Below are 18,479 nucleotides of genomic sequence, written 5' to 3'. Positions count from 1 at the left end.
CTGTCTGCCTCAGTTTCCCACCCCAGTATACCTTAAGTAAACCCAAGCCTCAGTCCTCAGCCAGCTTCTCTGTAGTCCACTGGTTCTAATCCCAGTTCTGGCAACTTCCACTCCCTACACTTTAACTCTCTCTCTCTCACCTTCCCCTTCCCCCAAGGATCCCAGGTACCCCAAGCACACACATACATACTGTACCATCCAAGTTAGGAACTTACCTATGTGTAGGTAGGTTGTATGTGTGTGAACTGATGAGTGCATGTATGTGTATATCTGTGTCATTGTGTGCATGATATATGAAGTAATGATCTGTACGGAGTGTATGGGTATGGACAATTGATTTTTGTCTAACTTGAGGACAAGGACAGGGACAGGGATGGGGATAGGGACAGGGACAGGCTCAGAAGCACTTGGCTGGTGCAGCCTCATCCCCTGCAAGCACTGCTGCCAGCACTGTTCACAGTGGATGAGGCCACACCAGATGAGCACCGCGAAGCCCAGCCCCATCACCATCCCCTATGAGCAGTGCCAGGCTCACCAGGGATGGGGCTATACCAGCCAAACCTGACCACATCTGCTGTGAGAAGCATTGCCAAATGCCAAGCCTGGTGTCACTTGCAGGGGATGAGGCTAGGCTCAGCTGGTGTGGCCCCATCCCCTGTGAGCAGTGCTGGTGCAGCCTAGGCAGCTTTCTGCTTACAGCCCAAACAGCACTGCTCTGGGGGTGTGCCAGCCAAGTGCCAACCCCAGCCCCATCTCTGATGTTTTGATGTGGCACAGTGTATAAGTTGAATTTGATTTTTAAGACACAAAAATTGCATTTCAAAACCCAACTTACACACTGTAAAATATAGTAAAATGAGTTACTTAGGACATTTATTGCCATGCACTACCTACAACTCTCTTCCATCTGATGGGGGAGTTAAATAATCCCTATATATCTTCCATTTATATGTGAGCCTTCATTGTTACTAGTTTAAGATAAGAAAATGTATCCAGGCTTTAAGGGGACAAAACAGTGAACTATTAGCTATTAACTGCATGGTAACTGTAGTAGGAATGGTATTATAATAGATAAGTAGTTGAATTAATGTTTGTAAGGCTCCGGGTCCTGTGAAAAATTGCATTATTAAGCAAAAAATTACAATTCTTTGGTAATGATGAAAGACCACAATTGGAAAACGCTAACACTGTTTCTTGCAGGGTTTTGAGTGACTGTTGCTGTTATACCTTGACTAATTTGTAATGTCATCCTCTTAATTGTTATCATAATCTATGATGCTGAAGCACACTTTAAAAAATAAAATGCATTTTATAGTGTGAATTTGGCATCTAGGGTATATAAAAGGGTTTTTTTCAACCTCAAGATAATACTTAGACATTCATAAAATTCACTCAATTTGGCACCATGTATTTAGTATTAAAATTATTCATATGTGAAAAAACCTTACTTTATCACATAACATGCTAATGTTATAGTGAGGGTTCAGGTCATGGCTATCAGGAAAGAACTCTTGGTTTTTTGCTTACTCTCATTTACCTGCTATGGAGAGAGACCCCCTCCCCCCTTTTTTTTTTTTAATATTGTTGCTATGAATAAAATCAAGTTTCATAGTTGGAGATCAGCAAACTTTCCACAAATGTAAGTGCTTTGTTTTAATGTCAAATTTCAAGCCTTATTTTTTTTTTGCTGCAAATTGTAAACTCAGAGTGCAATAGATCCAAGACATTTATTCTAAATCAATCACATTTTAATACCCTGTTCTCTAGCTTCCCCTTTAAATTGACATTAAAAATTTTGGTGTCAGCTATTTCTCCACTATCTGACACTAACAACATCAAAACAGAGCTTTAAAATGGTGGTCCTCTATGTCTTCATGATAGGAAAACTTAAACCTATTCAAACTTATTGTCTATGGTTTAAATTTATATTCTGCCAAATTGTAAACCCCTCTCCCCTCCCCGCCGCCTTTTATTACCACTGGGCTTGGCATGAGCACTCCACTAGATAGGTCTACACTTGATGCTTTTTAACAGGTAAATTAGCCCCCACACAGCTGGTTTTAGTGCCCAAGCTAACTTGAATGCTAAGCTACTTTTGGTACATTTGTATTTTTGTGCTCCAGGGGTGGGGTGAGATTTAATTAGAGAGGCTCCAACAGCCACTCTAATTAAAGTGCCTGAAGTGTCTTGTGTATTAGCATCTCTGCACTTCAAAATGGTGGCAGAGGCACTTTAACTAAAGCTTGTCGAACAAGAGACACAGAGGATGCTGGAACGTGCTAATTAATTGAGTCTGCTCTGATATGCTGTAACTATAGCACATTGGAGCATGTGTCTACAGGTATCCTAAGTGTGCAGGGCACCCCAGCTTTTCCTGCCAATGCACCAAAAAATGCCTTCGGAAATAGAACATGTACAAATGATTCTCAGAAAGGTTACTGTTAAATCAGGAAGAATAAAACAGTCAGATTAACAACTAACTCAGAATTTGCTGATGTACTACACATTTTTTTGGGGGGGGTGAGGCATAACTGGAGTACTGAACAGTCTCTTCCAAGGTACAGAAATTCCTCAAACCTTATTGAAGTCTGTGGTCAGTAAAGTCTTTTAGCACCTTACAAGAGCTGTCCCCCATCAATAATATTTTATTTACCACTATATAAAAGTGGACATCTGTAGTCCAAATTCAAATTGACTGTATTAATTAGCATGTATGTACAGTGTTGTTTTTAGGAAAAACAGTCCTTAGGAACTCAGCAGATAAGCATTGCAAATATCAGTTCCCACAAGGGAAACTTGACTGGTTTTTGCAACACAACAGAGGCTATCAGGCACAAAGTAACGAAGTCAAATGTACCAACAACACCCCACCATGACTAAGTATCAATATCCTGACTAAGCCCCCAGCCCTGCCAAAGCACATGATCTGTTAAAAAGAGAACAAACCATTTTGTCCACCTCTTCCCCTCCCCCCGCCCACCCCTCAACCACAACAAATTGACTGAGATAGTCATCAACACTCAGGTCAACTACACATAGGTTTGTAACAATGTAGCAGTGCTTAGACAGGCTTATTATTGCCTCCTAATTATTTCTAACTGCAGGTACTAAGTGTGTAAGCCCACACACAGAGGGTGGGAATCGGGTCTGTTAAAGGGCTAATGGTCAATGATCATCTATTAACACTTAATTTAATTTGAAATTTGATTCAAACTGTATGATATAAATCAGTTAATATGGTTTAGAAAACGGTGAACATGTCTACAAATGGCCCTGATTTGAACTTCCTGAAAACTGTACTTGGGGTCTTACCTGCCAAGCAACAGGAAAATGGAGGTGGCAAAGTGAAGTGGCAAAATTGATGATGAAACAGTAGTCTGCAATGAGAGCCCAAATCTCCTTGTAAAACATACTGACGTGTATGCCCAGTGCTCTCCCTACAAGTGCTATAATATATAATAGGTCTAGTCTATACTATAAAGTGGGCATGTCTACACATTCATTAATGCGCATTTAGTTTACTACTTCTTTAATAAAGTATTAACTAAATACACAGTACCTAAAGTTACTGGACATTAGCACCAGTACACAGTTATTTAGTGATGCTTACTGCTTATTAGCCTAATAACACTGCGCAGTAAGTATGTAGCAGGCTTACCATTTCAGGGCTTGAGTTGAGTCCCAGGCTCGAGGGTCTGCTGTTTGATTGGTGGAGCCCACCCACCAATCCAGAGGCAGCACAAGGGAAGCAATGCTCCACCCTTTTCCAAAGAGAGGGGGCAAGGAGCAGCTGGACCTGAATTGGAACTTCACCAGCCAGGTCTGGAGAACTTTGGCGGTGGAGCCTCTGAAAAGTATAAAAGGGGGGCATGCTTGGCACGCAGGGGAGAGGTGATGAGGAGAGAGGAGCTTGGGAGACAGCTTTCCTTGGGGAAACCCCTCGGAGAGGTGCTGAGTACACTCCCTATTTTGAGGTTGTCATCATGTTAAGGACTATATAGCTAGGGGTATTCTTTGAAGGGGCTTATATGATTTGTGTGTTTTAATGCCTCAATATGTATATTGTTATTGTTATTTGAGAAGGTTTAAAGAAATATTATTGTTAATTTACTTGGGTTATATAGGTTAATATCCCTATGAGTTAATTGTGTTGTATAGGTTGTAAGTTATTTGGTTCATATTCGGTATTCATGTGAATTGAGGAATATTATATATAGTATTATATGTTAAGCCTTTTAAATATTCTGTTTTATATTAAGTGTCGGTACTCTTGTAATAGATTGTACATAGTTAAGTACTTGGTTTTGGCCTAGATCCATAGGAGGAAGCTAATCTAGTAGCTGATCCCTTCCTGAGCACCCTGCCTGACCACTATCATCGGAAGACAGGGCCTGGGCTACATGCATATGGAGAAACTGAGACAAAGTGATTTGGTCAAGGTCACATAGAAAACTAGAAGCAAAGCCAAAACTACAATGCAAGGCTCTTGAGTCTAAGCTTAGTGTTCTAGAACTACGATCATACCAACTACTACTGACTGTCAGGGTAAACCGAACAGAATGAATCGGGCCCCAAGGTCAAGGTGGGCCGGGGTGGCAATCAAATACGGACAGCTGGGATTATTGGCATGGAGTTCAGAGGAAGGGACACGTAGCGGATACAAACAAGGTGGGTTTACTTGAACTTACACTTTGGTGAAGCGTAGGTACAATATTCTTCAGTTACAGTAACAAACAACAATAAACGACAGAGGGGTCTGTTGGCCCTCGAGGTTCAGTCCAAAGACTTAGTCCCAGGGCTGGTCAACAGCTCATAAAGGGATATATACAAACAAAGACAACAAAACTGTAACTTAAACAATGCGTGACGCCAGTCCGAGTTAATGGACAACGAGTAGTCGTATACGAAGCCGAGGTCAATAGCCGGAACATGATGCAGCGAAGATCAGGTACGTAGGAATGAGCCGAATCGTAGTCAATGTGTAATGCTGAAGTCAGTTCAAAGCCAGGTAAGCAGTAACAGGAATCAAAAACCGTGAAGGATGTAACCAAAATCAAAGTCGGGATCAAAGTCAAGACAGTCCAGTAACCAGAAGAATCAATATACGAAGATAAATCAAAGAGGTAAATCGTTGTCTAAGGTTGAAAGGACAGCTAGGGAATAAGATCCCAACCACTTTAGCAGACAGAGCAGCTCTCTCTCTCTATCCACTCACACCAACAACGCGCCAACAACCCACCGATCCACACCAACCCGCATCAAAGGTGGGGGTCAGAGAGCTTTTAAAGCGACCCTTCAGTCAATCAGGGTGTCCGGTTGGAGGAATTTTCTAGACGCTGACATCATGCTTCTAACACACTGAGCATGTGCAAGTCTGAGCTTTATGTGGTAATTGAGCATGCGCAGAACTAAAAGTAGGTCATGCCTGATTGACATGCCTGGAGGTCACCCAGGGGGCACATGCTGGCCGCACTGTGGAATTTTCCATTAGCTGATGTTATCTGCGCATGTCTGGGGACTTAACTCATGTGTTGCCAGCACCATTTAAGATTTTACCAGGACACTGACTTGCTGTAAAAACAAATAGCAGGGTAGATATGCACCTTTACAGACTAACTATATAAGAGCAGAGAGAGAAGGAGAGAGTGCACAAGCTTTCATTAACAAAGTTCACTTCATTGTATGCTGTAAAAACAAAAACATGGCTTGCAACCACCAAGAGAAGGTTATCAGCCCTGGATAAATATGATCACAACCCAGCCAGCCAAAGAGGATAATGCTCTAAGGCAGATTGCTGTAGAAGGCCAATACAGACTCTAGGAGAAAGTGGACACAGGAAACCTATTTTTTGTTTGATGACTGAACTACAGCTGGGTAGGCAGGGATTTATTGAGGAGGCCTGAAAATGGCATATTAGATTACCTCCTACAAAGACTAACCAATGGGAAATTAGATTGACCCATTGATTGTCAAGGAAAAAGCTGATCTGCAGTGACTGTGAGAAATTAAATAAAATCTGCAGGACAAAAATATCTAAGGATAAGGCCAAGTACAAGTGATGATGGGCGATCACTCGCAAACAAGTAAGATTGTCTTCCAAGGATTTTAATGGCGAGTCTGCAGGTGGTTCCACAGCACAATTCTAGGTCCACACCTTGTTGCAATGAGGACAGGTGTTTCTAGGAAGGATGGGCACTGTGTTGCTGCATTGGATGTTCTGATGTTCTTTTTGCAGGTTCCTCTTTTCCTCTTCTGCCTGTCGACGATCTGTTTCAACGTGTTGAGGTAGCTCCCAAAGAGCCTTTCTCCATTTTGGTCCATCCTGAGCAAGAGTCTCCCAAGTGTTGATGTTGATGTTACACCTCTTTTTGTTGGCCTTCAGGGTATCTTTGAAGTGCTTTCTTTGCCATCTGTTACTTCACTGACCTTTCAGCTGTGAGAAAAAGGATCTCTTTGAAAGACAGGAGTCAGGCATGCGAACAACATGACCTGTCCAGCAAATTTTCATAGATTTCATAGACATTAGAGCTGGAAGGGACCTCAGAAGATCATCTAGTCCAGCCCCCCCACCCAAAGGGAAGGAAGTCAGCTGGGGTCATAGGATCCCATCAAGATAAGCATCCAATTTACTCTTGAAAGTGTTCAATGTAGGTGCTTGAACCACCTCTGATGGCAGGCTATTCCAGACCTTAGGGGCTCAGACAGTAAAGAAAATTTTCCTTATGTCCAGCCTGAAACAGTCTTGTAGGAGTTATAACTGTTCGACCTTGTCATCCCTTGGGGCACTCTGGTGAACAAATATTCCCCCAGATACTAGTGGTAACCCCTGATAAATTTTTAGGTGGCCACCAGATCACCCCTGAGCCTGAGCTTTTCCAGGCTAAAGAGCCTCATAGATTTAGCATGTTGTCATAAGGTCTGTTTTCCTGACCTCTGATCATGCGTGTGGCTCTTCTTTGGACTCTCTCAAGCTTCTCCACATCCTTTTTGAAATGTGGGGCCCAAAACTGGATGCAGTACTCCAACTGCAGCCTCACCAAGGCCGAGTACAAGGGGAGAATGATGTCCCGGGATTTGCTTGAGAAGTTGGTTTTGGATGATCATGGCCTCAGTGCTGTTGGAATTTGCTTCAGCCAGGATGCTGATGTTTGTGCATCTATCCTCCCAGCTAATCCAAAGGATCTTGCGAAGGCACCATTGGTGGTACTTTTACAAGCTCCTGAGAGGTCTTCTGTATGTGGTCTAAGTTTTCAAGCCATACAGCAGACTTCGAATGACAATGGCTTGATAAATCAAGAGCTTTGTTTCAGCAAGGATGTCATAATTTAAGAAAATTCTCTTACTCAGATGTCCAAAGGCTGCACTCACACATTTCGAGCGGTGTTGTATTTCTCCATTGATGTCTGCTTCCTATGTTTCTCCATTTGGAGCAGGTTGGTAAAAGGCTTTCATTTTCCTGATGTTTAGAGTTAGGCCAATACTCTCATAGACTTCTGAGTATACTTTAAGAATGGTTTGGTTGTCCGTTTCAGATTGAACAATGACAGCATTGTCATCCGCATACTGGACCTCCATTATGGATGTTGTCATGATCTTCATTTTGGACTTGAGTCTGTTGAAGTATAAGATGGATGGAAGACTCTTCAATCTCAATTCCAGGTGGGAGCTTTCTGTCAACAAGGTGCATAATGGTGGAAATGAAGATGGAAAACAAAGTTGGAGTAATGATACAACCTTGTTTCACTCCAGTTTTCACCTCAAATGATTCTGTTTCATTCCCATTGCTGAGAACCCTTGCTTGCATAAGGCCAGGTACAAATAATATCACAAATAGCATGTCAGGTGCTCCTGGGACACATCCATGAGCAGCTGCACACAACTCAGTTGGGTTACATATAAAAAGTAAATAAAGCAATCTATCTGATTGACATATTGCAACTGGTCAGTTACATAAATCTGATACACAATAATGTTTCTGAAGATAATTACTGGGCCACATTTTAATGATGAATTATCTGTGTGCAGATGAACCATAAGGACAGCTCAAAAGTGTGCACTGGAAAGTTGAAGTCCTTGGAAACTTGTCAAGTTAGCAGTGGAGAAACTGGCATTAGAGAACACAAACAAACCAGTCCTAGAGCCACTTATTCCTTCTCTTCCTTCAAATCATCTATTTTTCCTACCTTACATCTTCATTCACAGCCTCTGAAGGTTGTGAATATGCCCCATGGCCACAATATTGGTCATGATCTGTACAAAGTAAAATCAACCAATGTCTGTCTGTTACACAGATGCAGTTTGAAATACTGCTAGCATCTTCTCCACACCCTTTCCTGCCACTTCCTGCAACCACAGCATGCAGGAGGTGCACAACACAACCCTACCTCCCCCACCACCCAATTAAGGGGATCACAGATAAGACAAGAATGTTGGTGTCTGCCAGATCTTTGTCCTTACCTCAGCAGACTTTTACCTCACTTTTTCTCCCACAGCACTAGTTTTTTCACTTTGCTGCCAGATATTGCTGCTGGCAGTAACTGAATCATAGTATTTGGGGATGTTCAAATAGGTACAAGTATCTCAGATGTTGCATGCAATTCTACATGCATGTGTAGTCTTTACATGCTGCACTGATATTTTTACTTTTTTGCCTATGTTTTCTTTTTCTAAAAGCCAAACACCACCTGTGTTTGTGGTTTCCCCCTTTGTGCCAAGGATACATCTGCATTCTTGCTTCCTTACCTCCAAGCATGCTGTGTAAATATTCCCCCGCTACATCATTAGCTGGAATAGGAAAGGAGACTGGAAGAATTTTTTTTTCCACATACAACCTACATAAGAAAAACATACAGAGGTCTGGTAACAAACCTCGCAAGGGATCATTTCCATTATTTATGTCCTAGCTACAAGGACTAGAGGAAAGATCCCAGTCACATGAATTAACAGGAATCATCTGGATGTTATGTTGGGCACTTCTATGGCAGAAGCAGGTAGTAGTGCAGAATATAGGGCTTTGTGCTGTTTTGGAAGGGAAACTCAGTCCACTAAAGAAATTAATTCCAAAGTCAGGCTGTGATGCATCATTTTAGTCTGGTCCTTTTTCAACGTGAGCATTTTAGCACTGTGATATCTATGGGCTGCTTCATTTTAAATGAAGTGAATTTTAAATATGGGAAAAAAGGAAAATGTAAATGTAAATCTCATATTTTATTTACTCCTCAGTAAATGGAATTCCTTTTTCATTGAAGAATGAGCTTAAGTCCAGCCTATGATAGTTCTTGTGCTACAGAAGCCTTACACCCCACCTGACCTGAGGCCTACTATATGAGGTACTCATACAAATACCTAGTAAGATACAATTTCTGCACCATGGAGATTTCCTTTAGTGAATGAGATGGCAAAGAGAAAGGTGTTATACAACTAGACTTTTTGCCTATTGCTTTTAATAATATGTATTTTCTTGAGTTTTGCATTGCCTTAAGAAACTCCATTTTCTATTGCACTGTAGCTTGACATAAGTGCTTGACCTTTGTATGTTGTATGTGTGAGAGTGTGTCTGTGGAAAAGGAAAACATCAGCTGGAAACTGGCTGTAGAATTCAGACAGATAAAAGACCAAAACAAGAATAATCCATCCCAGAACAGTGAGAGAACAATGACAACTGACCTTCAAGGAAGAACACAGTGATAGCATAGCAAAGCCCAGAGGACTGGGTGAACTAACAAAAGTTATAAAAGATGGGGCAAGGCATATTGATTTTAGGTCTCATTCTGCATGTCATTCAGGAGCATCAGTTCATCTGACAAGATGGGCCAGCAGGAGCCCAGCTCCTACTTGTGATCAACTTGGCTGGCCGCTAAGTTGATCCAAGTACTGATAAGACTGGTAACATATACCAGTGCAGAACAGAAACTGGGGTATAAGTGTGCGTGTGTGCGTGCGTGTGTGCGCGCGTGTGTGCATTAAGCGTTTAATCAATAAATGTGGCATCTTGCCTTACCCTCCCTCATAAGGTATCGCTCATGATTTGAGCAATTGGCAATTTGTTTAACAAAGGTACTCTCAATTTTTCAAATGAAGGATTCTGTTAGGTCTAGATTCGTCAAAAGGCCTGTTCCTACCTATAACATTATAAGCTTTTTCGTTCCTCCACCTAAGAGACCTAGGAACTGAACTCCAGTAGTAAAATCTGCATGTACAGTCCTAAAGATTCCCAGTAAACACACGGGAAGTTAGGCACTTAAAAATGTAGATTCAGCAGAGCCACTATGTTGGGTAAGGTGAACATTAAAATCATTAACCAGGAAATGGCTAGGAGGAATATACCTGAAATTCTGCCTTTCTCCCGGTTTAAAAACCCACCTGTAGTCCTCAGTTGGGTACCAATATGTAACTCAAAGCACAAAATGTACTTCTACACTTAGGCATCTAAGCTTAGACACACACAAAAAATTATCAGCACTGTAAGTGGTCCTCACATTGGTTTAAAAATGATATGAAGCCCTATTGACATAACTCACTCAAAGCGGTCCAGAAAAAAAAAATCAATGATACAACTATATCAATGTAGGTGCCACGTGCCTGGAATTTACCTCAGGATAACTATTTGCTCAATACAAAGAGGCTGTTCTCTGCATCTGGAAGCAGGTTGGTGGCAATTATAGAATAGGGGACTTCCATAATCCTAATATCTACCGACTGGTTTTGTGGAAGACCCAGCAACCATAATGGGAATTAGGGGTATCTTGAAGCAGAATAGTGAGGAAAACAGGGGAGAATTGTCTCTTTAGATGTCGTTCTTATTGTAACACTGGCCTTCCCAATCATAATATCATTTTTAATGATACAGACTAACTTTGAATAGATGCACCAAAGATGAATTTCTTCCATCTCAAGTGCCATACATTTCAAGAAGAAAGATATTTAAATAATCTACCATCTGGTATGTCTTAGGGTTTGTTGTTCTTATGCAAAAGCATAACAGCAGTGTGAGAGGAGTTCGAAGTGGGCTTGAATCATTCTCCTTGTTGATATATTGCAAGCTGTGATTTGAATGCATAGCCATTCTTTCCAACTTCACTGGGAGAGATTTGTCTAGCCTCTGAGGCTGTTAGCTTCAGAACTAGTTCTTCACCCATTTTTTGGAAGGGAGGGGCAGGAGGCTAATGACATTACATAATGCATCACAGGCCACAGCAAGGGTTAAGTAAGCTGCAGCACAGTCTTCAGTTTGGGAATCGTGAGTCTGGCAACAGTCCCAGAGTCAGACTTCAAAACGAGGCAGCTATACTGAACTCATACAAAAAAGGTGGTTGCCTAAGCAACAGTGACTGCTGAAGGAAAGTGTGGCTGACAGGTAAGCAAGCACATTTTTGCAGAGGAAGATGGCAATTTCCCACTGCATAGAGGAAAAAAGGAAGTGTTCAGGAAGCCTGGGTTCAAGGGAGGAGGTTATTTTATATGTAGGGGAGAAGAGTAGTTCCAGACAAATAAATTAATTTTAGTTACAGTATATTCACCTCCTGCACTATGCAGCTCTGAATAGATATTAAGTAGTAAAATTCTACAGCAAGGATGCAGTCAGTCAAGGGCTTCTTAAGAACGATTCCACCAGCACACAGGAACTGCAGAGCAAGTTACTTCCTGCCAAGCCTCGTGTCTCCTTTCCTATGGCTGCTTGGCAACAAAATGAAATCAAGTTGAATTCAAGTGTTTTCAATGACCCTCCTTGTAAAGCAATGTGCTGGATCACTTTATGGCTTTCTGGTTGCAGGCTGCCAGTAATTGTTTGTTTCCATCTTGCATAGAATCTAGGCTTTTAATACAATTGATGTATTTTTGCCACAATAGAGTGATTCAGTAAATTACTGGTTTAAAAATAAAACCTTACCTCTTCCCAGTATGTGTCAGTATTAACCACCATCTGCACACATTTCATGTAGTTATAATCTCTAGGTATTTAAATGATGACTTTGATGACACCATCTGAACATTTTTCTTATAGCTTAAACAAAAAATGTCTTTATAAATCTATCAAAGTGGGTGAATATATGAGGGCTATTGAGGAAAAGCCAAGTCAAAAATGAGCATTAGACTTATTTCTGAGGCCTAGGAACATTCTTGCTACTTATGGATTTCAGTGAAACAGCCTAAACCAAGCTATAGTGAATGTTCAGCTACTGTGGTGATGAGCTGCCTCCTCCTGGCTGATGAGTTCATGACCTCCATGGGTTATTGAATGTGGTTCTGGAACATTGTGGCCATAAAAAGAGATGCAGTCACTAGGTAGGAATGGTCAATCATATAAACGATGTTGGATATCAAGGGAAACCTCATATTGAACATTATAGAATGAAAGGACTGTACTTTCACAAAAATGTATACTATATGGGGAGGAAAAAGAATGCTGTATGACTTTAAATGATGGGAAAAAAGAAGCCAACACAATTTCCTATAATACATCAGGGTTTCTTCTGAGGAAGATCTGAACCACTCTGGCAATACAGTCAGAGAAAGGACCTTTCAGAATTCGGTTAGGAATCTGAGCAACGGGGAAACAAAAATGTTAGATTTGGATACCAATAGAAATGTTTATTATATTTTTGGTCAAATACATTCTCATACTATCTGAGATTACAGGAGAGTAGATTTGGTGGGGGGGGAGGGGGGAAACAAATCCTACTTATGTTAGGATCCATGTATTCCTGGATTTGATGCCTCATAGATTTCTTCACCAAATAGTCAGCGCACCAATAAAAGATACTTTCAATTCTTGGTAAGCAGCCTAAAAATTAAACAACTGGCAAAGAATATAGGACTCAAATGGGTATCAAGCCAGCAGGTCCAGTCCTTGTCATTTAAATTCAACTAGTTTTCCACAAAAGGTCCACCTTAACATCTACTCTGACCCCTGTTGCATACTCTAACCAAAAGGCTCCCCATTAAAACCTAACAGACATGACCCAGCTAAATAAAAGCATGGTCCTAGATAATCTGACTTGGGGACAAATTCTCTCTCTCCATATTCCTGAGCCTGTGAGCTAGACCCAGCAGATATGCTCCCAAGAGATTTACTTTCTTTTGTGGCACTAGCCAAACCACTCACCTTTACTTGCAGTTATAATGTACAAAGCTTTGGAGGCAGAAGAATACAAACTCCATCTGGGGAGAAATAATCTGCAACACACTTACAGGCTCAGTAATACAACTTTCGCTAGCACCACATCGGAATGAGACCTGGGTGCTGTGACAGACAACAAAATGAATACGAGCCACCAATGTGATGCTATAGCTAGCAGAGTTAATCAAACACTGGCATGCATCTACTAAGGCATCTGAGCAAGGCTAAGGATGTCACCCTCCCTCTACTCAGCCTTGGTGAGGCCGTACCTGGAAGTTTTGTGTCCAGTTCTGGGCACCACACTTCAGGAAGGTTGTGGAGAAGCTAAGAGAGTCAAAAGGAGGGCCACACACATGATTAGAGGCCTAGTGACCCAGTCAGCCTACAGATATATCAAGGGCATACAGCAGGGCCTGGGGAAGAATCTTTTCACCAAAGGCCCCCCGGGGAGGACAAGAAATAATGGGCACAAGCTGACTGAGGATTGCTTCAGGCTAGACAAATTTCTTTACAAGTCAAGTGCCAAGGGTTTGGAACAGGCTCCCACCCCAGCGATCTTCAAAAAGCGTCTTGCTGGGGTCATCTGGTCCCAGCAGTGTTTCCTGACCAAGCGCAGGGCAGCTGGACCCGATGATCTGTAAGGTCCCTTCCAGCCCCTAACATATATGAAACACATATTAGTAACTACTACAAATCCTGAAGCATGGATGTTCCAGCCAGACACTTTCCACTAAGAGATTGTAGGCTGCTATGGGCAGAATCTGTGCAGATCATAGCAGGATATGCTTGGTCAACCTAGTTGAGCTGACCAGTTTTACTTTTGCTGCTGGCTTTGGCCAAGGACCCACTGTTCAGGGCCCTTGCCTCTGCTGCAGCCAGGCAAGTGGATAATACCTCGAGGCCACTCCAGGCCTGTTAATGATGCAAAAAACCAAAAATAAGTTAAACAAATAAGTTAGCACTTAGCCGTCTTCCAGTGGTTCTTCCAGGCTTCATCCCCTGGCTGCCTCTTATATTTCAGAGGCGTTGCAGAATCTGCAGGCTTGTGCAACAAACAAACAAACAGAGAGGAGCCCCGCTCCAGGCTCTCCTGGTGGCTGCTTAACCCCCTGGCAACTCCAGGCAGCCTGCTTCCTGGGCCAGATGCAGCCCCTTGACGCTGCTTTCAGTGTCTTCTATCCTTCCCACTCTGGGCTTACATGGCTAATTCTCTCTCAATCCCCACACCTGTGTCAGCTCCATTGCTGCATGACTCACTGTGTCCCAAGACCTGGTTCCCCAGCCTCTGGTAAGTTCTCCCAGGTCTGGGGTGGGTATGCAGAGGTGCTTCTGGGGTGTGGAGCTATTCAGACTCCCCTGAAGCCCTAGAAACAGGACAGGACCCTGTTACAGGGATCACATTTCTTTCAGTTTCTTTATAAGACTAGCAAACACCTAAATCTGCCTATGACACACTTTGATCATTACACCAAGAACACCACTATCCTGTCACTTCCATAAACCTATCAGGCTCCACTTCGAGGCACTATCATAGATTTCATAGATGTTAGAGCTGGAAGGGACCTCAAAGATCACCAAGTCCAACCCCCTTCCCCAGGGTTAGGAAGTTATCTAGGATCAAAGGACTCCAGCAAGATAAGCATCCAAGCATTTCTTGAATAAGTTCAGAGTAGGTGCCTGCACTACATCTGGAGGGAGGCTAGTCCAGGTCCTGGGTGCTCAGACAGTAAAGAAATTTTTTCTCATGTCTAGCCTAAAGTGGTCTTGTAGGGATTTATAATGGTTGGTCATTTTTTTTCCTGGGGGCACTCTGGAGAACAGACATTGTCACAGATCCTGATGAACACCTCTTATATACTTATAGGCAGCCACCAGGTCCCTCCCAAGCCTACACTTTTCCGGAGTGAAGAGTCCCATGGCTCTCAGCCTCTCTTCATGAGGCCTATTCCCTTGCCCTCTGATCATGTGCATAGTTCTGTTCTGGACTCTCTAAAGCTTCTCCACATCCTTTTTGAATTGCAGAGCCCAGAACTGGATGCAATACTGCAGCTGTGACCTCATCAAGACCAAGTACAGAGGGAGGATGACATCCTGAGATTTACTTGAGAAGCATCTATAGATCTTTGCCATCTGTGACATCACATTGGTGGCTTATGTTCATCTTATGGTCAATAATGACCCCCAAGTCTCTTTCAGCAGTGATACTAGCAAGTGTAGCCTATAAGTATACTGCAAGGTTTTTTTTTCCCCAAGGTGGAGTACCTTGCATTTATCGGTATTGAACATCATCAGGTTTGTGTCCACACACTTACTAAGCTTATCCAAGTCAGCCTGGATCACTAGCCTATCCTCAGGTGTGGACACTATGTGCCCCAAAGTTTAGTGTCATTGGTGAACTTAGCCAGTGCACTTCTGACACCAATGTCCACATTGTTGATAAAGATGTTGAAGAGAATCGGTCCAAGGACAGAGCCTTGGCGGATGCCACTGGTTATGGAGTGACATAATGACTCACGGCCATCAACCACTACTCTCTGGGTCTGACGTCGGAGCCAATTTCTCAGCCATCGGACTATGGTGTAGCTGAGGCCACAGTTGGTCAATTTTTTCATGAGGAGGTCATGGGACACCAGATCAATGGCTTTTTTAAAGTCCAGGTATATGACATCACTCTCTTCTCCCTTGTCCAGGTGATATGTCACCTGGTCATAGAAAGAGATGAGATTGGTCAGGCAAGACCTATCCACAACAAACTTGTGCTGGCTATCCCTCAGGACATTGCTCTCAGCCAGCTTGTTCAGAAGGGTCTCCTTGATAATTTTCTTGAGAACCTTACCAGGGACTGAGGTCAAGCTGATTGGCCTGTAATTCCCAGGATGTACTTGCTGCCCTTTCTTGAAGATGGGTACCACATTGGCCTTCTTCCTCTCTTCAGGTACTTCACCTGACCACCATGAATTTTTGAATATTTTTGCCAATGGTGGGGCTATGACACTTGCCTGCTCATTGAGTCCCCTAAGGTGTAATCTGTCAGGACCAGCTGACTTGAAGGTGTCCAGCCTCTCAAGGTATTCCTTTACTAGATCAACACTGATGCTGGGTGTTCAACCCTCACCCTGGCCGTCCCTCATCTTGCCAGGCAGGGCGGTCCCATTGGACTGATGAAAGACTGACACAAAGAACCCATTTAGCAGGTTAGCCTTTTCCTGGGTGTCGGTTATCAGCTTTCCCATTTGGTTCAGCAGGTTCCAATGTTACCCCTGCTTTTTTTCTGACTCCCTACATATCTGAAAAAGGACTTTTTGTTATCTTTGATATGTGAAGCCAGATGGAACTCCGGTGCAGCCTTGGCTTTCCTGATCTGCTCCCTGCAAGTATGGATCAGTGCTGAGTATTTCTCCTTGATAGTAATTCCAAACTTCCATCTTTTATAAGTCTCTATTTTGAGGCATAGGAGTTCCTTGAGTTCCCTGCTGAGCCAAGGTCATTGCTCTGCCCTTTTGCTACCCTTCCTTTGAGATACGATGGCCATCCCTTGTGCTGTCAGGATCACTCCCTTGAGGAACAACCACTCCTCTTGGACTCCTCTTTCAGTTGAGTCATGGTCCCTTAGAGGCCAATGAGCCTCCTGAGCTTGTCAAAGTCAGGTTTCTTGAAGTCAAGGCTTTCAGTATTGCTGACTGACTTGCCTGTTTTGTGTTGGATAGTAAAGGTGATCAGCTCGTGGTCACTGTCATCCAGCTTTCCATTGATGCTTAAGTCACTGACTATGTCTTCCCCTTTGGCCAGTACCAGGTCCAACAATGCTTAGCCTTTCGTCACCCCATAGACTTCTTGGGTCAGGTAGAGCTCATCCGCACATATGAGGAAGCTTTGCAATCGTAGGATTTGGCCAAGTACTGTTCCCAAGAGATGTCTGGGTACTTGAAGTCTCCCATGACAACCATGCACTGAGAGCATACAGCCTCAGCCACTTCCCTGGAGAATTCCTAGTCCAGCTTTTGTTTCTGGTTAGCAGGTCTGTAGTAGACTCATACCGTGATATCCCCTGAGCCATGTTCCCCATGTATTTTGACCCAGAGAGACTTCAGTCATCCCTCCTGGGTGCCAATATCAATTTGGAGGGACATGTGGCTGTCCTTGACATAGAGGGCTACAAACCCACCCCTTTTATCTGCACGATCGTGCCTGTACAGGGTATAGCCATCTATACCTGTGGCCCAGTCATAGGTGGAATCCCACCAGGTGTCCATTATCACTATGAGGTCATAGTTATTCTTGTTTAGCAGGAGGACCAGTTCCTCTTGTTTATTCCCCAAGCTCCTGGCATTGGTGTACAGGCAAGTAAGTGTCCTACTGGGGGCCCCTGCCTTCCCTACAGATTGTTTCAGGGCTAGAGTAAGGATGGGTACCCTTACTTGCCTTCACCTGTGGAATTTCAAGGGTTGCCCAGTGGGCTAGCAGTGGTGATAATCTGCCCAAGCCCCGGTAAGCTCAGTTTAAAGCCCAGTTGAGCAGGTCAGCCAGTCTGGCTGTGAAGAGCCTCCTCCCCAGTGGAGTGAAGTGGAGGCCATCTCTCCCCACCAGACCACTGCCTCTCTCACCAAAGAGTGGACTGTGATTGTGGAAGCCAAAGCTTTTACACCAGCGGTGGAATATTTGGTTGACTACCTCAACCCATCTCTCCCTCCTCAGCACATGACCCACAACTGGGAGGAGCAAGGAAAAAACCACCTGTGCCCGCAGCCCCCTCAGCCCCACTCCCAGAGCCCTGTAGTCTCTCATGACCCAGCTGGGATTGCTCGGAGCCATATTATTTGTGCCCATGTGGATAAGAAGCATATGGGTAGTGGTTGGAAGGCCCAATAATCTTTGGTATCCTCTCTGCTATGTCCTTGATGTGGGCCCCTGGGAAGTAGAAGCACTCCCTGACTAGGGGGTCAGGGCAGCAGATTGCCCCCTCAGTCCCCCTCAGGAGGGAGTCTCCCATGATGACCCCTCTGCATTTCATCTTAGGGAGAGTAGAGGCAGGTGATTAGGTTCCTTACTTCCTTTTCTTTCTAAAGACCATTCTAAGACATCATCTTTTGCAATGGTTAAAAATCTTTGATTTCAAAATATGAATTTGAAACATTCAAAATTTGTTTGCAATCAATTGCTATCAATGCAATGTTATGCAATTTTTTCTTTAACTTAAATAGCTCACCGCTCTCCCTGATATTCATCCCATAAATGTTTTTAAAAATTAGTTATATTGTCTCTCAGCCAGACAAAATGGAGGCTGAAATAAGAACTGAACTGTGTACCAATAAAAGTGGGGTGAATTCCATGGAATGAGAAGATTTATAAGGACAGTGTT

Source organism: Crocodylus porosus, unplaced genomic scaffold (genome assembly GCF_001723895.1).
Source record: "Crocodylus porosus isolate Cpor-Errol unplaced genomic scaffold, CroPor_comp1, whole genome shotgun sequence".
In the NCBI taxonomy this organism is placed as follows: Eukaryota; Metazoa; Chordata; order Crocodylia; family Crocodylidae; genus Crocodylus; species Crocodylus porosus.
The sequence above is the reverse complement of the archived record's forward strand: the minus strand, read 5'-3'. Positions refer to the sequence as shown.